This window comes from Sorex fumeus, unplaced genomic scaffold, assembly GCF_029834395.1.
Source record: "Sorex fumeus unplaced genomic scaffold, SorFum_2.1 ptg000032l, whole genome shotgun sequence".
In the NCBI taxonomy this organism is placed as follows: Eukaryota; Metazoa; Chordata; class Mammalia; order Eulipotyphla; family Soricidae; genus Sorex; species Sorex fumeus.
Genome location: NW_026606089.1, coordinates 9,130,095 through 9,151,128, shown reverse-complemented (window position 1 = coordinate 9,151,128; position 21,034 = coordinate 9,130,095). Strand labels below are relative to the sequence as shown.

At 37.7% G+C, this 21,034-nt stretch overlaps 1 pseudogene; it reads left to right on the top strand.

Annotated features, from left to right (window-relative positions):
* The first annotated feature begins 1,791 nt into the window (after positions 1-1,791).
* LOC130025928 (uncharacterized) lies at positions 1,792-1,890 on the top strand (annotated as a pseudogene).
* The last annotated feature ends 19,144 nt before the right edge of the window (positions 1,891-21,034 follow it).

The following is a 21,034-nucleotide window of genomic DNA, read 5'->3' as shown; positions in this document are numbered from 1 at the left end:
GGTTGATCATAGGCAAATGATGTCATGATCCAAAAGTAACGATGAGACTAGGGCCCTGCTGCTAGGAATAAGAAAGATATCTTGCCTGAGCACTGCAGTCTGAGATCGAGATGGCCCTAGGAGAGCAATTCTACAAGCTCAAAGTATTTCTTACTGTGTCCATACAAAATGATTAATATTATATATGCTTATATGTTGGTTGGACAAGGAGAGGAGAAACACCTCCTAGAAGCTCTTTTCCTGTGTGTCCTGACTAGCTTGGATGAGACTGCTTTCTCCCCTTCAAACTGCCTTCAGTAAATGATTTCAGTATATCAAGACAGTTTTCCTTTTCTCTCAGAAACCTAGCTGGTCTTAGATCTGCAGATCTCAGGTGCTAGCCAGGACTGATCTTTGGGATATAGATTCCCAGCTCTAGCCAGGCTGGTCTTTGGGATGCAAATCAAGGTGCTTGCAGCTTGTGAAAGTGCTTGTGGAAGGTTTCAGTTTGGCTTTGTATCTTCGTTCTGGAGGCCAGTATTACTGGCCTGCTGATTAAAAGGAATCAATGTGGATGTAAAGAAACAATGTATGGTTTGCTGCCTCAAGGTTCTTTCTGTAATTCCTTTTGTTGACATCACTGTAATGCGCCTTTTAGAGGTTCTATGATCTATATAAGGGGATCTTCAGGGCTCTCAGTGTGCTCATGTGCTTGAGGATTCCTGAGGCCTCCATGACATAAATCTCTTCCATGTAATAACCTGCTGCTCCACAACCAACCAGCCTGACCCCCGTTTCCTTCCATCTCCTGACGATCGCCATCGACCTCCGTGGAGTGGGGAAATGGCCTGACCGCCAGCCTTTTATTTTTTGTGTGTTTACACAGGTTCTGCTTCCAGTTCCTTCATGCATGAGGCTCCTTCAAGCTTGGGGAGAGTGATCTTAAGCGTACCTATAGCTGCCGGGGCTCTACTCAGGGCAGTGTGGGAAACTCACCCCTCCCCCTCCAAGGGGCCCCGGTGGGGAAAGCCAGCTGCCGGGTCAGTAGACTGTCGTTTTAGACATATTTGGAATTAATTTTAGATCGAAAAGTACTTATGTGCTTAGTAATAAATTACTATACACTTGTTCAATCACCTCAGAGACCCCACTCTGCACAGAGAACTTGATTTTTAAATACAGGTCTGTTTTTCCTTTGTGTCATGACTGAGAATCACTCTCAGTAGATATGAAACTCACTATACACAAAGATGCACACAGGCTACATTTAGTCGTCTGTGTTGTTAAAGTGTGTTGGCCATTAAACTTCACTGAGACCCCTTTTTCTGTCCTTTACAGGAGCCTCATGAGTCTCACCTTCCATTCAAGTTGTACTTGTAATAAGGTGGAATGATATCATCAATATTCTCCTCACCTCTTCCTTCAGGAGAAAAATCCTACTTACATTCAATGTGGTCAAATTGCAGACAACACCATCCACCTTTTCATGGAGATGTACACGGGACTGAGGTTAGAACAGCAAAAGGCTCTAGTTTATTGGTCTTAATGAAGGTTTCAGGGAAGGGCATTAAACGAGACTTATGTACCATCTTCCAAAAGAATTATTTTGTAAAACTGATGTCTTGGGTATGGTAAAAGATAATATGGTAAAAACCATATTTTTCTTGCTGAGACATTAAAGTTCTAAATCTATCTATTTAAGCTGCTTTGAAATACATTCCTTGATTAGGAATCACTGTCTGCCATAGGAGTGAGTAAGGACAGCACTCAAAGTAATCAGAAGAGAAAAATATGGAAAAATTAACTCCTACTATGTTTTGTAACATATATACTAAAATTGAAATGATACATAGATTAGCATGGTCCTTGCACAGAGATGACATGCAAACTTGTAAAGTGTTCCATATTTTTGTTGCAAGAAGAATTAACAGGGCGACTTTAAGCTAAGACAATCCCCACAAGTACAAAAATTCTACATAAAGATAGCACAAATCCCCATCACAACAATCTCCTCAATGTCAATGGACTAAATGTGCCAATTCAGAGGCACAGAATGGGAAGATGAATTAGAAAACTGAACCCAACTTTCTTCTGCCTGAAGAAACACTTCTGAACAATCAAAGTAACCATGGGCTCAAAGATAAACGCTGGAAAACAATTCTTCAAGAAAGAAAAGAACACCTCCACAAAGCTGGAGTGGCCCTACTAGTACCAGACCACATGGACTTCAGGCTATAGGTTATAAGAGACAGTGAAGGTCATTTCTTCATGATCATGGGATCTGTACATCAGAAAGAACTCACCCTCCTCACTGTAGATGCTCCTAATGACAGACCAGCAAAATACTTAAAAATAACTTCTAATAGACTTAAAGAAAAACATTGATAGCAACACAATACTAGTTGGAGATTTCAACACTACTTATTCACTTCTCAATAGATCAAACAGACTAAAGCTCAGCAAGAAAATATTTTCTTTAAGGGAAGTAATGTACAACTTTTGGCTTAGAGAAGAAATCAAAGAGGAAATAAAAAGTTTCCAGAAACAAATGAGAATGAGGACACGAGCTACCAGAAGTTGTGGGACACAGCAAAAGCAGTGTTAAGAGGAAAGAGTATAGCTCTGCCAGAATTCATCAGGAAGAAAGAAAGGGCCTACATGAATAAATTAGAGCTCAAGATTTTGGAAAATGACCAACAAAAGTAGTCCAAACTAAGATGGAAGAAAGAAATAATAAAACTTGTACCAGACATCAATGAGCTAGAATCCCAAAATACAATCCAAAAGACCAATAAGAGCAAAAGCTGGTTCTTTGAGAAAATAAATAAGATCAATAAACCACGAGAAGCCTCTCAAATTAACAAAGAGAAAGAATTCTAATAAATCGAATCAGAAAAGCAAAGAGGCGTATCCTAATAGAAACTACAGAAATCCACAGGATCATCAGAGATTATATTGAGAATCTTTGCAGCAGGAAATTAGAGAATCTTGAATAAATTGATAAATTTTTGGTTTCCGATTACCTCCCAACGCTGAACTACGAAGATTTGGAATACTTGAACCTATCACTACCAAGGAAATTGAAATGATGGTCAAAAGTATCCCCCCAAACAGATTCCCTGGCCCAGATGGATTCAATTGTGAAATATTTCAAACCTTTAAAGAGGAAATGCTGCCAACATTTTTTCAAGATTTTCCAGGAAATTGAAGAATCATAAATACTCTCAAATAGTTTCTATGAGGCAAAGATCACCCTAGTACTCAAATCAGACAGACACACCACAAAAAAAGAAAATTACAGACCTATTTCCTTGATGAATACAGATACACAGATTCTCAAGAAAATACCAGCAAAGAGAATCCAGAAACTCAACAAAATCTCACACACTATGACCAAGTAGGTTTAGCTTGGGATGCAAGGATGGCTTAACATTCTCTAGTCAATCAACAGAATACACCATCTCAATAAAATAAAGATAGTCATATGATCATATCAATATATGTAGATAAAGCATTTGATGAGATCCAGCACCTATTCATGATGAAAAACTCTCAACAAAATGGGAGTTGAAAGTACTTTCCTCAATATAGTCAAAGCAAATTACCACAAACCCACAGCAAGCATTATTATCAACGGGGATAAACTAAAGGCTTGGAGCAGAAATCAATGAACTAGAATCCCAAAATACTATCAGGCACAAAACAAGTTACCCACTCTCACCACTCCTATTCAACATTGTACTTGAAGTATTTGCCATATGATTTCGGTAAAAAAAAAAGATATGAAGGGCATCCAGATAAAAAAGGAAGAACTCAAGCTTTTACTATTTGGAGATGACATGATACTATACTTAGAAAATCCCAAAGAATCTACAAAAAAAGCTCCTGGGAACGATAGATTTGTTTAGTAAAGTAGCATATTACAAAATCAATATCTGGTACTCCATGGCTTTCCCATATATTAATAATGAAAGAGAAAAAAGAGATAGAGAAAAAACAATCCCATTCACAATAATTCCTCAGAAAATCGAGTATATTAGAATCAACTAAATAGGTTAAGGCAATATACAAAAAAAAACCCCTACAAAACACTACTTCACGAAATAAGAGAGTATATGAGGAAATGGAATCACATCCCATGCTCATGGATTGAGAGGTTTAACGCTGTCAAAATGGCAATACACCCAAAAGCTCTATACAGATTTAATGCACATTCTATAAGGATACCATAACATTTTTCAAAGAAATAGATTAAACACTCTTGAAACTCATACACAACAATAAACTCCCATGAAGAGCTAAAGCAATCTTTGGTAAAAAGAAGAAGGTAACACCTTCCCCAACTTCAAACCCAACTACAAAGTTGTAGTAATCAAAATACCATGATATTCAGATAAAGACAGGTCTCAGATCAATGGAATATAGTTAAATATCCTGACGCTGGCCCTCAGATTATTATTACCTAATCTTTCATAAAGGCTCAAATCCATCACAGGTAGCTTGCCAGGCTCTGCCGTGAGGGCTAGATAATCTCGGTAGCTTGCCCGGCTCTCCGAGAGGGGCGGAGGAATCGAACTCGCGTCGGACATGTTGGCTGCAAGGCAAGCGACCTACCCGCTGTGCTATAGCTCCAGCCCATTAGATGTATTCGATATACCAAACACAGTAACAAAAAGTCTCATGATAGAGACGTTATTGGGGCCGTTGGGCCCGCTCAAGCAAATTGCAGCCAACATGGCCGACCCGAGTTCGATTCCGCTGCCCCTCTCGGAGAGCCTGGCAAGCTACTAAGAGTATTTCGCCTGCATGGCACAGTCTGGCAAGCTCCCCATGATGTATTCCATATGCCAAATACAGTAACAACAAAGTCTCCAATGGAGACGTTACTGAGCCCGCTCGAGCAAATCGACGAACAATGGGAGGGCCTTTACCTTTACCTTACCTTCATAAAGGCTCAAGAAATATGAAATTGAGCTAGGAAGTCTCTTCAGAAACTGGTGCTGGGAAAACTGGACAGCAATCTGCAAAAAAAATGAACTCAGACCTCTTTATAGTGCCAGGCACAAAGTCAGATCAAATGTATTAAAGACATCAATATGATACCTGAATTCTTAAGATATATGGAGAAAAATGTGGGAAGATCCCTCCATGATATTAAAGATAAGGGAAACTTCTAGAATGAAACACCACTGACCAAGGAAGAGAAAGTGAAGATAAACAAATGAGACTACATTAAACTTAGAAGTTTCTGCAACTCAGAAAAAATGGTGACCATGATAAAAAGAGAGCCCACATAATGGGGAAAAATTATTTATGCAATACCCATACAATTAACCTCAAAATTCTGACTGCTGTATCATTAAGAACACTAAATAGTTCCCGTGAATTTTATTCTTCTTCACATATATTTACTCTAAAATATTTTAGATTTCCTTTTAAACGACAGATTAAAAAGGTAAAATTATGAGTTTTTATAAAAATTAAAAATACCCCTATACATAGCAGGTGCGACCCATAATATAAAAAAGCAAGCAAGCAAGCAAGAAAGAAAGAAATTAAAAATTAAAAAATAATGCTGTTTGCAATGCTAAGGATCTATCCAAGATCATCATACAAAGGAAGGCAAATGCTCTATCCCTGAGTTATATCCTTGTTCTTAAACATTTAAAAAGTTCTTAATTGATGTCTCATTGCATTTTCTTTTTTAAAAAATTCTTTTCTAAACATTCCTGGTCGCCAATGTACCTCATACTTTTTGACCCTCGCTTCTCTTCTATATTTGACCTCTAAGACTCAGTTCTCACCTTATCCTTCCTATAGCCATGTTTCCCTTGGAAAAAAATTCCAAGATCATGTCTGGCTTGCTTTAACTTGGCATAAAATGGAAACCTTATTTTCTGTATGCTCTCACGCTAGAGGTGATGATGTTTTTGACCCAGTAGAACTCTTTTCTGGGGAGTTTTCTGAATGTTTCTACTTGACTTCAAAGTATCTAAAGGTAAGGCATCATCTTTTTTTTTTTTTTTTTTTGCATTTATGGGTCACACCTGGCGAAGCACAGGGGTTACTCCTGGCTCTGCAGTCAGGAATTACTCCTCACGGTGCTTGGGGGAACCATACAGGATGCTGGGAATCTCACCTGGGTAGGCCGTGTGCAAGGCAAATGCCCTACCTGCTGTACTATAGCTCCAGCTCCACCCCCCTCCCCATAATTCATCATCGTGAGGGCCTCAGATTTTTACCTTCCATTTAGAAACTTGAAATTTACCTTGACACAGTAAATTGAAACCACAAAACCATTGAATGGCATGTTATAATGGTAGCAGCCATGAGCAAATATTGATAAACTATTAGTTGGCATGAACGAATTCTGTTTCAGAGGCTTCACTTCTGAGGATACCTGTCACTACCTCCTTTCTGTTACATATCCCAGGATCAGAATCTACATCAGGCCATCAGTAGAAATTGTCCACCCGAAAGCTAGCCTTCCACTGGGATCAGAATCCTTGATCCATCTAACTTGTAATTTTTCATTCATGATTTGTTGACCTTGTTTCAGGCAGAGGCATCCAGAGCATAAACTCAGCTTTCCCGTTGTTACCACAGGAAATCCAAATACCTAAGAATGTTATCATTTCTGACGCCACTGTTACAGATTTTTTTGGAATCCCACGGTAAGATACTATCATTAATGTTATAATATCACTGTTCTCCATAGTCCGGATCTCCCCAAAGAACTCTCTACCCTCCGCACTCCAAGTGCAGACTCCAGTTTATGATGCTCCTGAACGTACTTCTAATAGTTTCACTCAGGTTCTCCCCTAAAGTGCACAAGTTAAGTTCATACCACTCCAAGTTCTCATGCCTAAACTACCAGAGTCGGCTTGGTCCTCAAGCATGTGTTCTTCCTTGAAGAAACACCGTGCATCCATTCTCTATGTCTCTCTTTGCGTGCTTTGTTAAACGAGTGTTCTCTCTTGAACATATATTGCATTCCACCCTACAAAGGTTTAACAAGTTTCTAAGTGTCTTTCAGTAAAATCTATTTTGCTTCACTAAACTGAAAATATTAAAACACCAGAGCATTGTTAAAACCAATATTTGTATCTTTTAAACCACAAATTTTGAAAATGAAAGGGGTAAATCAATGGAATACTACTCAGTTGTATGAAGTGAAATCTTCTTATTATCTGTATAAAATTGGATCACATGAGGATATTATGTTTAGTGACATAAACCAGGCAAAGAAAGATAGGCATCATACAAGTTCATGCATATGTGGCATATGGAGAAAACAAACTAAAAGTATAAAATGAGACAGACAAACGTCTAAAACAATATTTATATTCTATGATTTATAATTCAATTAATAATGGTTTCTCATACACATAATTCCATCATGACACTCCTCATTCTCTCAAAAAATAAACCCTCCCTCTCCCCCAAACCCCCAGAATCCCTCCCTCCCAATCCCCTGTCTCAATTGTGTGGATCAGTTCTCCCCTTACATTGCCCTTGAACCTTTGTTGCTACCTTGCTGTTTGTCTTTACATCCCACATATGAGAAAAATCTCTCTGTATCTGTTCCTTTCCTTAAGGCTAACTTTACATGCATGATATCCTCTAGTTTCATCCAATGTTGAAAATTGCATAATTTTGATCTTTTCAAAGCAATAAAAACAAACTTTAGAACCATGAGACCATTTAGTTACCAGATGGAAAGGTGTAATCAAAGTGGAAAAACTGAACAATGGCGAATGACAGAGTAGGCCTTTCAGTAGTGAGTGTAATATGATACATGCACGTTGATTATGCATAATCCTAAAATTTATGAAATTCTAGTAATTCTATAATGTAATTTTAAATAATCAAAACAGTATTTAAATAACTTACATTTATCTATGATTTTGACGTATATTTTGTGTCAAACTATCAGAAATAAAAATAATGTGAGATAGAGATATTGTGTATCACTATATTTTAAATAAGAGAAGTGCTGAAAATTTCTGTGTCATTATGAACTGTCATATAAATTGACTCCAAAATTAAATTAATATACTCAAAGGAAAATAAAAGTCTACCAATTTAATCTTTTGCCTTCAGAGAGGTTCCCATTGGCTGATCTCTGGCAGACAAAACAATTTTTATATTATTTTTTTAAATTTTTATTACTGAAATACCATGAGGTACAGTTGTACATTTACAAATTTTTGTTCTTGGGTTTCGATTATACAATGATCAAATGCCCATCCCTCCCCCTGTGTCCATTTTCCACCACCATACATTCCAGTATCTCTTCCACACCTATACCCCCATCCCACCCTGCCTCTGTGGCAGGGCATTCCCTTTTGTTCTCTCTCTCCTTTTGGGTGTTGTGGTCTATAAAAGAGGCATTGAGTGGCAATTATATTCATTCCATAGTCACAATTTTTATTTTCAAAGGATTTCTTGGCAGAGATTTGGCATTCTTTGATAGCAACCAACTCCTTTTCTTCTGCTTTTTTTTCTAGAAATATATACTTATACTCAGACTGACTAGTCATGGCACCAAATTGACAATGTACTTGTTTTTACTACAGTTCTATTTCCTTATTACCACATATTATTAGCAGTGGATAGAAAATAACAGGCCCAAATTTCTTGGGGGAAAGGGAAATGTTTATGCTTTTCTTAGTTTGGAAAATCCCTGTCACTAGTATAGGGACATTCATCTAAATTTGTAAACACAATGATTAAGAAGAGGTAAATCATGACTGTCACTTCAAGGAAGAACGGGATTTCAGCAAATACCCTTGCTTTCAGAAGGATGGCTCTGGCTTGGATGGGGGGCAATCATGAGAGCTGTGAGCTACGGGCAGTTAACACATGCTCTGAGGCTATGTGGTGACACTGTTGAGAAATGTTCAGAGCCCTGATTAGGTAGAGTCATGGGGGAGAATGGAATGATGACAAGAAAACAGAGCAACAGGACAAGATGATAGATTCCTTTGTACAAAAGTTTTCATCTCTAATATATTAATCTGTGAAAAAGAGAACCAACTTCTTATCATTCTTCCTGGCAATATATTATCCTTACACAGTACTTCAGGAAAAAAAAACGCTCCCCTTGTTAGTTAATATAGCCTGAATATCTGTGAGGTCTTTGAACTCTCTCTATGTATACACTGCTGATGACTGAAACCAATCTCTCTATTTAACTATCTAAACTGCAATGGTCTCACCATTTAACTCTCTAAACTTTGATGGCTCCAAATCTTCTAAGATCAGCTTTCATCTCTTCCTTGATATCCAGGCTTCTCTTCCCAACTGTCAACTCTCCCTTTCTTTCTCCATCTCTCTACCAACTATGGTCTCCCTTCCAAAATTTGCTAAGACAAGCTTTCTTGAAATATAGACGTAAGTTGAATTCTCTTTTTTAAATTTAGGCAATTTTGATTTTCAAAGTCATTTATAATGGAGTTTTGTCATACAATATTCCAATTCTAATCACACCACCAGTGTCTGCATCCCTCCACCAACAAATGACCCATTTCTCCCTGCATTCCCATCGATTTCCTTGACAAACACATTTTGAAGTTTAACTATTGTACTTTGGGTTCCATACTTACATTAGTGTTGGCATTGGTGGTTAAGGCATACACCTCAACTTTTTCATGCTGGCCTTCCTGGATTTATTCCCACTGACAAAATGTAGGGGAAATATATGAGAACATATCATTAAGCTCCAAATTTTTCAAATGTCTTTAAACCGTTCTGATCGAAAAGAAAATAGTGTAAACTGGAGGGGACAACCCCCTGGCAGCCTGAAAAGTCCTTTCATTTTTCCACAATAAAAAGAGGAAATCAGTGAAGGAGTTCTGGAATCACGCAAGTTAGCTGACCCTGCTGAGCTGTGGTCAACAGGGATTTTTGTGCTCTTCTCCCATTCCACCATAAATCCCAACCCCATTAGTTTTGTCTCTTAAGTCCGCATAAAATTAAAAAAAAATTTACCACACAGGCACCCATGTAATGAGACCAGCCAAGGTGATGAAAATAAATTTCAGCAAACTCATAGGTTAGTCATGGTGGTAGAAACTAAATATCATGTTTTTGTATTGAATCTGCAGGAGACACAAATTACAAACATTTTCATGATTCAGTTTCATTCATAGGATATTTCAACACCCAACCTCCACTAGTATAAAGTTCCATTGCTAATGTCCCCAGTTTCTCTCCCACCACTCCCTCTCCCAACCTCAAACCCCACCTGACAGCCTGCTGTTTCTACACTAAGGCAGGCATCTCTTTCTCTCTCTTTATCTCTCTCTCTCATCCTTTGGGCATTATGGATTGTAATACAGATACTGAGAGGTTATCACGTTTATTCCTTTACCTACTTTCAGCAATCAGTTCTCACCCAGAGTAATCACTTCCAACTATCATTGTCATAGCAGTCACTTCTTTATTCCACATGCCTGCCTTCAGCACTTGTGGCAAGCATCCAACCATTGACCAATTTTCCTGGCCTGTATTTCTGCTATCCTTGGGTATTAGTCTCATATTCTGTTTTTTATATCCAAAAAAGGGGTAGTCCAATCAGTATACGCCTTTCCTTCTGACTGATTTCATTGAGCATGATATTCTTCCGTGTACATCCATTTATAAGAAAATCTCATGATGTGATTTTTCTGCCAACTGCGTAGCATTCAATTGTGTAGGTATAACATAGTTTCTTCTGGCTATTGTGAATAGTACTGTAGATGGTATTTCTGTTATAAATATCATGTTTAATGTAGCTTACATAGGAAAATACTTCCCAGGTTCCAAACATACAGAATACACTTACAAACCCAACTTTTTTATTTTTTAAATAATATAATTGATTATGATGCTTTCTAAAAAACTGAAGTTATTTTAAAAACTCAGGGTAAGCATATTCTATAAAAGCAAAAAAATAATGATCTTAAGATAGGACAAGAGCTATGTGTTCTTGCTCCTCAAAGATCCATGTGTTTCTTGATATATTGTCAATATCTTTCTATAGCCTTAAAATTCTTCAACTTCATTTCTGAACACTATTTAAAGTTATATTAATTTAATAGGTGTAATCAGCTTTATAGAATATTTATTTGTTTCTTTCATATTTTGCATAAACACCGTTTGAATTAACCATAGCACTGTAGCACTGTCCTCCCATTGTTCACCGATTTGCTTGTGCGGGCACCAGAAACGTCTCTATGGTGAGACTTGTTGTTACTGTTCTTAGAATGTCGAATACATCACATGTAGCTTGCCAGGCTTTGCCATGCGGGAGGGATACTCTCAGTAGCTTGCCGGGCTCTATTAGAGGAGCAGAGGAATCGAAACCAAGTTGGCCGCGTGCAAGGCAAACGTCTTACCCACTGTGCTATCGCTTCAGCCCATATATAGATTTATACATATATATGTGTATTTACACACACATACATATCTATATATTCCTCTTACACGTCTCGTGAGCTCCAACACATATTTCTTCCTCCTCCAATTATTTAGTACATCTCTCACCCTACTTGGCACGCAACTAATTTTCCGAGTGGCCTCAGATGCATTTCTGAGGCCAGGATAAGGCATGCATAACACATAAATGCAAGGGAGGCACAAAGAATATGTAGATAAATTTCATATGGACATATAATTGTGATGACTAGTTTACAAAGTGTATTCGCTTCAAGTACAGACTTCCTCATCTCAGCAATTGTGTATTCATACTCCATGCACTGTCAAATATCCAGCTAAAGTCCACAACCAACTAACAACACTCCCCTACCAATTTCAGTCATTTTCTTACCCTATTGTAAGAACAATTCTGATGTCAGAGTGTAAAGGTTTGATTTTCTTTTGTTTTATTAGTGCATTTAGATTTTTTTCTTTATAATCCAGAAACAAATCAAATATTTTTTTAAAAAAAAATAAAGGACAGGAGGTGATATCAGGCAATAAATGAAATAGTTGATGTGGCTGAGAATCATCAAGAGTCTTTCAGGTCAGTGTGAGGAAAGGTACATCCATTTTCCTTCCCAGCATATTACCAAAGGGCGGGCTTGGAGCAGGATACATGCTGGGAAGAAGCCCAGGAGACTAGCAGTGTCTTGAACATCTAGGGGCCTATTTTCTTCTTTGAAAATGTAATGGTATTGACCTCCATTGCAAACCACAGCACCCTAAAGCAAAGAAAAAGCAAAAGGGAATGCCCTGAGGTGGGGTGGAGTGGGGGAGATTGGGGGTGGGAGGGTCACTGGGTTCCTTTGTGGTGGAGAATGGGCACTGGTGGAGGGATGGGTACTTGATACTTGTATAACTGAAACCCAAGCACAAAGGTATGTAAGTCTACAACTATACCTCATGTGTTTCACTAATAAAAATAAATCGAAAATAATTTAAAAAATTAAAAGTGCTATCGGCTGGTATAGGGAAAAATGTAATGGTATTGACTAGATTACAACAAGATCATTTTTAGTTATAGGATACTATGATTCATCTTTGATTCACTGATTGATACTTTGAAATGTCCCAGTTCATTCTCATTCAGAGAAGTTATTTATTTCTTCGAGTATTGATTTGTACAGGGAATTTCTAACAAAATTCTTTATATAATGTATATTCAGGGACTCAATGATAATGTTCTTATTACCATTTTCAAAGAATACAAAAATACACTTTTAATAAGATTTTCTTGGTTCTCTATATAAAGGCTAAATGACAAAAATTAAGGTTAACTCAAGATTTTCTAAAGTGCATTACATTAGTACTGGAAAAGAAATTTTAAAAGACTCTGGGAGAGGGGAGGAGGAAAAGTCATGGATACATAAGGATCAGTACAAGTCTTTGGGTGTAGGGGGGCAGGGCAGTGACTAGAAAAGTTGGGATCACACTCAGCTATGTGATCTAATCTCTATATATATATTCTCTAAATTAGATACCAGCGATGTATCCACACAGGTGTATTCATATGACTATCATGTACACTAGTGAGATCCAGGGAAATAATTCTTAGCACTGACATTGTTGGAAATTTATGTAGTAATCTGGTTTTTATGATTAAGTTGTTATGATTTCATAGGCAGTGTTTGTTTCCTTAACCAACCTGGAATGTCTTTAAAAGACCAAATATAGGATTATTCTTTCATTTTTAATTAAATATAGAAAATGCTGAATATACAGGTTAAATGGAGAAGAATATCTTTTTCAATAGTCTATCTGGGACACTGTCCTTTATTTGTTTTATTAGGAACTGAATGTGGTACACTATAATCTCTAATTCCATCCCTAAACCTCCTTTCTCTATTTGTACCAATCAAGACACACTTTACTTTAGACCTAGTTTTCAGTAATCTCAACTAAACATTAAAGTAAAACTAAGTCTGATCAATAATTCTGTTATCCAGCAGTTATTTAAGATGCTTACACCAATGAACAGAATATTGAGAAAGAAATGAATACTCCAAATTCTATTTGAAGAAGGCACAGAATACATGACCATATAAAAGAAAGAAAATTAAAGTAAATTCCTTGGTAATTTCTGGAAGTCTTCGAACCATGTTGCCCATGGGGTAGTCAACTAGCTAGGTCTTCCTTAACTTGGATTTCCCTTATTCACATCCCTGATATCACTCTTTTCCTCCTCAGATCTCATTCCCAGTAAATCATGTTCCCACCAGATCTTGTTTTTTCAAGCTTTGTTTTCAGAGGAACCCAAATTTCAAGCCCTTCTTTTTGCACTTATTGTCTCTTTTCCCATCAGTTCAGACTTTTCTCCCAACATTTTTTGCTCAGTGAATATAACATTCCTTCAAGACAGTTGAAGCTTGTTAGTTTTAAGAGATTACTGGGATCAATTTCCTCCAGCCATACATTAAGGTAGCAAAACACTTTTCACGTTTTTCTGTTCCCAGCCAGTCAACTACCATTTCCTGGGAAAATCTATTAACTGGTTAGTCTCAGGTCAGTCAGAAACTGCGTTCATTTCCCCCAATTTTCAACAAAGTAGTTACTGGTACCAAGCAGAATTAGTTAAATATATGTTCCTGTTAACATATCTTTGCACTTGGGATCCATGTGAACACCTTCCACCTGCCTTTTATGAAAGGTGGTCATCCAGTTTGCTTTTCCGGTGGCATTCTGTTTCTCACTATTACTCTCCACAGCTAAGTGATGTGAAAATGACATATTTAGTAAATAGTATGATTGAAAGCTCCAGAAGGAATGCCAGCCCTTTCAGCTCTCTGGGTCTTATATGTAAACTGTTCTTTAGAACCTATCTTATTTTCGTATTTTTCTCTTGAATTTCATTTAGAAAAAATATTTTAACGTATTTGAAAAACATCCACCAACTATCCCATGATGATCACCAGATTTCCACTTCCCTACCCTTACCGGTTTCCTTTCCATCCATCCATCACCCCATTAACTCTCCTAGGACCATCTCTTTCCACCACAACCTTCCAGGCTCAAGGTCACCTGTTACTAACTGCTTTGGGAGTGGTGACCTAGGACGCATGTCTTTGTATGGTACCTACCGCAATGCAGCCATAACGCCATTTATAAAGTTGGTTCTTGTGTGAGCTGCAGTTAAAAGCGATGTTTAGGGAAAACTTACAGACACCAGGGACCATGGAAGACCAAAGAACAGCCCCAAAAGCTAATATAATTTGATATCCCCCCACCAGAAATTTCCTCATAGCAGACTTGGCTACCTTGGGGAGTTTACAAATCCAAAGACTTACAGAGGCAATGGACCTAATTGTTGAAACACGCTAGTGAAGTGTCACCGTAACAGCAACTCTGAATATTGTTGGGATAAGTGAAATGGTGCAGTTAGGGATGCTGAACAGAGGGCCTGAGGACATGGTGACTTATCTTTGCATCTCCCAGGAGCTTATCTTCAGCCTTCATGCTGCAACTGTTCTCTTGGCTTTGCCCTGTATAGAGTCATCCTTGAATGACTCTGAGGACGTTGATCACTCATCTGGTAGGTTTATTCCCCAGTGTATGTGTTCGCATCCCCCAACCTTCATTTATGGATAGACCCCCCAAACCTTTTAGTGATGTGTCTCAAGTTTGGTTATTTTCCAAAGGTGGCCATGAGGCGTAAACACAGCTTCCACGGAGAATTTTACTTCTCTTCTGGTCATCTTAGACTCATCTGCCTTCCTCAGCCTATTCCAAATTTGGACAGAATCCAGCATGTGTATGCCTAGGTAGAGGCGGGGCTTTTTAACGGCCTCTTGGCAAAGCTCAGGTTGACTTTTCTTGCGTTTCATCTAATGTTTGGAGGGCTTTTCTTCTGCCTTTACCTTGTTCCCTGGCTGCTTATACTCCTTAGCTTTCTTAGAGTTTTCTATGGTGTTTTTTATCTTCTCCTGCCCATGGCTCTTTGTCTTGCTGATCCAGCTGGAGGCAGCTTTGTGAGGTTTGCTGTTAGTCTTGGCCGTGGTCACAGGACACCTACCACTGACTGCAGCATTAGGAACAATCCCCGCTCCCCCTAGCAAGCATTCTCGGACTTTGGATTTTGGTCTTGGGTTCTCCCTCAAGAGGTTCAGAAGCCTCCTTTTTGTTCTTCCATTTTGCATGGGAGGACCCCTTAGTGACACTTGAATTTTCTTGCACCTGCTTCAGAGTCATGGTGTCAGTGGTGTTCATTACCTGCAGATCTTTTCATTGATTTAGGTCTACTGGGATCGGTAGGTATCCAGAGGTTTTGAAAGCCCAGTTTTCATCTGATCAAAATTCTTAACCTTTTGTTCCTGAGTTGGAGTTGGGGTCAGCCCCAGGTTATTTTGGTCTGGAGATAATATGGGAACTTCCCCAAATTCAGGTGGTGGATTACTCTCAGGTCTTTGAATCCTGCTACTGCAACATGTGGGCAATTTGGAAATATGTGTCAGACCAAATGTCTGACCTGAAGGTTTCCATGCCAGGGAAGTCTCCATCCCCAGTAAATTCTTCAGTACAAAGGAAGGAAGGAAGAAATCAGTGCCTGCGAAATGAGATATTCCCTCCACAAAACTAGTGGTACAACAACTGTGCACCTACCAGCAACAGGCAAGGCATTGTTACTGGGTATTCTACGGATAATGGACAAGGCCCTGTGCTTGAAGATTGGAGGTAAATGTTGTAGTTCTCACTGTTTGTCATGTGGTGCTGTTGTTTTTTGGTTTTCTTTGTATTTGAGTTTCTGTGTAACATAACTTTAAAAATAAGAGACTTTGGACAGAAGGATAGTCCATTTGGTAAGGCACTGGCTCTGCGCACAGCTGACCTCAGTTTGATCTTTCGTATCCCGTATGATCTCCTAAGCATCTTCAGCAGTGATCCCTAGCACAGACCCAGGACTAATCCCTGAGCACTTCGGACTGTGACACAGTTTCAACCTCCTACAAACAAAAGATTTTTTTTTAAGAAAAATTACAGTCTTTTCAACTAATACGTGCCATACAGAGCTTAGCATTGTAATGTATTTTACTCTCAATTTATTCACTTTCATGGAAAAATAAAAGGACGTTAATATCATAGAATAAGAGTATGAATGAAGCACTAATTCAGCATGATATTTGCGCTGAAATACAGTTTGTAGGTTTCATGATTTGAGACAGAATCTCTGAACCACAAGTGTATTCAGAACCTTGCTGTTCATTAATGGAAGGGAAAGTTAAAGAGGTCCCATTACAATAAGAGTTCTGAAACTTCTTAAGAAAATAAGAAAATACTAGTTTAAGACATGTATTTTACTTTTGGTGTGGTAATTCTGGAGGACTGCTGAACTAGAACAGTGTAAAATGTGGCATTCCCTGCCACAGAGGCTGGGTGGGATTGGGGAGATGGGTGTTGGGAGGAATAGTGGGATCCTTGGTGGTGGAGAATGGGTACTGGTGGAGTGATAGGTACTACACCTTTGTATAAATGAAATCTAAGCACAATAATTTGTAAGTCTACAACTATGCCTCATGATGTTTAACTAATAAAAATTTTAAAAATATATGAAATAACTAGGGAAAAAATGTGGCATTCCTTTGTGAGCTCCTGAAGTTTCATTATATGAAACCTAGATATCCATTTTGCTATCATAACTTCCAATCTCCATTAGCAGCTCTTAAGTTGAGTGTGAAAATAACATGTTGTAAAATGAGTGAGGGGAGTAAACATGAACTTAGTTTAGTTAACTTCATTTCGTAAACTTAAAAATCTCAGTGTATTTAAATACCACCTGTCTATGGACAGTTTTCCTCTTTTTTGACCCCAATTTTTGAATTTTATTTCCCTCCTCTCAGTTTAACTCACCTTGATAACTCGATTCTGTGATGGGTTGAGCAGACACAGAGAAGTCGATTCCAGAGGAGGAGGTTGGTGTTTGGTTATTTGGCGGCTGGACCTCCTTCAGAACCATAACCATTTCTCTAGATGAGTTGCTGTAAGCTTGGGGGGCAGAGCCATTTTGTCCTGTGTATGACATAGAGTGATAGGACTGCAGGCCAGAAAGGAGAGTTCCCAGAGAGCCTTGATGATTGTAATACACCTGGATTCGGTCCTGGGGGAGAAGTGACAGACTTTGACTCTGATATGGAAACCGAGATGGTGTTTTCTCAACAAGACTGGCAGAAAGTGATGGGTACACAGACAGCGTATTGTAGGTATCTAGGGTTCTCTCATAGCGAGCTGCCTTAGACATGGAAGAGACAGCGGTGTCTTGGTCAAGGACAGTCACAGAAAAGTCTCCCATAGAAGACTTCATTTCAGCACTTCCGGAATTATACCATTCCAAAACACTAGTATAGGAAGAAGCTGAGGTGGATATATGACTCTGGTTAAACACTCCAGATAGCATTGTTGTGCTGAAATGTTGGTAAAGTTAGGCACTATCCATCAGTTTTTGGAAAGAGGTGCCAGAGGCTGAGGGCAGGAGCCAAGAAGAACTTAAAGCTGGAGCAGTAATCTGGAGTAGTTGCAGACACTTCCTGTTAGGGAAGCTGCATCGTTCACCACGGGAAGGGAAAGCTACAGAGTATGGGCAGTTCCCAATACAGATGGATTTTGAAAATTTTCTGTAAGGAACAAGAGGATGATGAAAAAATTCTGTGAGACTAATAATCTCCTGCAATGCTGAGAGGAACAATATTAACTTAAAATTTAAGCCATTGAGATGCTTCTAGTACCAACAATCAATTGAGTTTCCAAAATTCCAACAATTTGGGGTGATTCAAAGCCTGGAATCTTTTGGCACTTTGTATATTTGATATCGTGCTCCCAAATAAACCCAGAACTGTAGAAGAACCAGGTGATCTTGTCCGTAACTGGATTTCTTGCTTACAGATAGTTTCTCCTTACCCTAGCAATGCCTGAAGCTTGCTCTCCTATGGACTAATATGTTATTTCCTATAAGGCAAGCTTTTCCAAACTAGGAAGTCTAGGAGAATGGGTAACATTCTCTGGACAAGAAGAAACCTGAGGGCCAGAAATGACAAAGCGACTTCATGTTTTCCAATCATTTTTGTTGGGCGTGGTAAGGAGTATAGTTTGGACCAATAACTGACAATGATCTTGGGCTCTTTCTGGCTCTACACTCTGGAGTAACCCCTTATAACATTCAGAAGAGTGTATGCAGTGACAGAGATTCAACTAGATTGGCTGTGTACAAGGCAAGTGACTCATCCCCTCTCCAGTACTATCTCTCTGTCCCTTATGAATTTCCAAGTTACGGAACCTAAGCATGTGGACTTTTTTCCAAGACTCTGCATGATCACTACTTTGCAGAAATGGTTAGGAAGATACCTTACTTTAATATAGGCATTTGGGGTCTTTACAATTATTACCATTGTAATCATCAGGTTTCCATTTGACTTGTGCAATGAATATCTGTTACTTACGGTTCACTTATGACTTAATCTTGTTGATGCATTGAAGGTTACGCTGAGTTTTGATCCACTTCAAAAATGACTACTTGAGTTTTTCCCAAGAAATGTTTTTGGAAGGAAAACTTTATTTAAATTCTGTGTCTTAAGTTGTTTATCTAAAATGTAGTTATTAATAACTCTAAGAATAATAATGCATACATGAATATAATTTTTCCATTTCCTGTGGTTTACATAGGAGGAAGTATAAAGAAAACATAATGAAAAATATGTATCACAGAACTGAAAAAGAAGTATATAGATATCAATGAAATCTGGGCTCTGTAGCAAGCAGCATAGAAAGTAAGTTATTGAGAGCAGACCCAAGAGTAAGCCCTGAATAACAGTGGATGTGGTCTCAAACAAAACCAAATAAAACAGTACAATAAGGTTATTAATAAATTGTTCCACATATACAATATGAAGAGTCTATTCTATTTTAGAAAAAAAACCTAGCCAAAAAATGGAATAGAAGGTGATTTTTGAGTGCACACTTTACCAGTCCATCAAACAGAAAAGATTTACCAGTAACTACATAACAAAAAGAAAATAGGAATAAACGTGATTGTATTTCATAGACAAGAAATGTTTTAAATGAGTACAATACAGAAAGAAACTTCAAAAGTACAAAAAAATTATTCTCATCAATACCTTTGAATATTAACCAGCAAACAATACCTGTTAAACATAGCATAGGATTTCACTTGATCACACAAGAAACACAAAAGTTCATTTAAAAAGTGATCACAAAATATTACAAATTTAATTTCAACACCTAGATTAGAATTATCTTTTTCAGTCAGGAAAACGTTCTTCTCAATGTTTAATAAATGAGCACCAAATCCAATAAAATATCTTTAATGTAGGAAAACTCAGAATTCACAAATATGACAAAATTATGCAATTAGACATGTGAGACTTGATTTTTCTATGTCCTCTTAGGATCTAAAAACAGAAGTTGACTATTATCAAAATATTCTCATGTAAGGAAGAAAAAATCACATGAAATAATATTTGTAAATATGACAAGCACCTTTAACCTGGAACCTACTTACCACACAAATGAATCAAATCTCCTGATTCAAGTTAAAATATACCATTTTTTAATTTAAATGGCAGCGAGTCCATGTACTTAAAAACCAGAACGTAATAAAACCATTGAAGATTCCGTTTTCTTCCATCGCCTTAAATAAGCACTATTAGGTATTTATGGGAAGCATCACTTCTGAAGCATGTTTATACGCCAAATTGTCAAGTACCATGTACTGTGTTCTAAGAGATAATAAGGAAAAAAGCCAGCAAGGATGGCTTTCTGATAAACTGCTTTTCTTATGGTACCCTATTCAAGGCATAGTATACATTCTATTCCTGGCATTTTTTGAAGTAAATTGCTTTGACTTGTTCTCAGTGTGTTTATCTCAGAATATTTAATATGTATTCTTTCTTTTTTGATTTTAAATCTTTGGTTCTCTTCAACATTCTGTCCAAACGTTTTCCCCTGCCTTGATAATCGCTGTCTATATTCTTTCTTTCTTTCTTTCTTTCTTTCTTTCTTTCTTTCTTTCTTTCTTTCTTTCTTTCTTCCTTCCTTCCTTCCTTCCTTCCTTCCTTCCTTCCTTTCTTTCTTTCTTTCTTTCTTTCTTTCTTTCTTTCTTTCTTTCTTTCCTATTTTATTCTCCCTCATATCGTCTTGGATTCTATTGGTCAATATTTGAAGAAAGTGATCCCAAACTTTCTTACCTTTGAGGGCTTGCCTCTCTACCACTCAGCACTCCACACCTTCCCCATGCCCCATATTTTCTTAATACCTGGTTTAAATAGAAAACTCATAGATCAATGATTATTACTGTGTAATGGCACTATATTTAAAATACTGAAGTATAAATACAAGTGGAGAGACCATTACAGAGAAAATATTCTAGTATATATTAACAGTTTTCCACAGCATCTACATTTTCTGTTTCTGTAAAAATACTGTCTCTGATTTATATTTCTTCAATGGATATAATGTAAAATTCACTATTAAAAGGAAAAACAAACACAGAGAATCAACACTCATACATATATATATATGTGTGTGTATTTGAGCTTGTAAACATTTCTAAAATATAATGTAATCAATGAGCAAAAGCACTTTGTATATG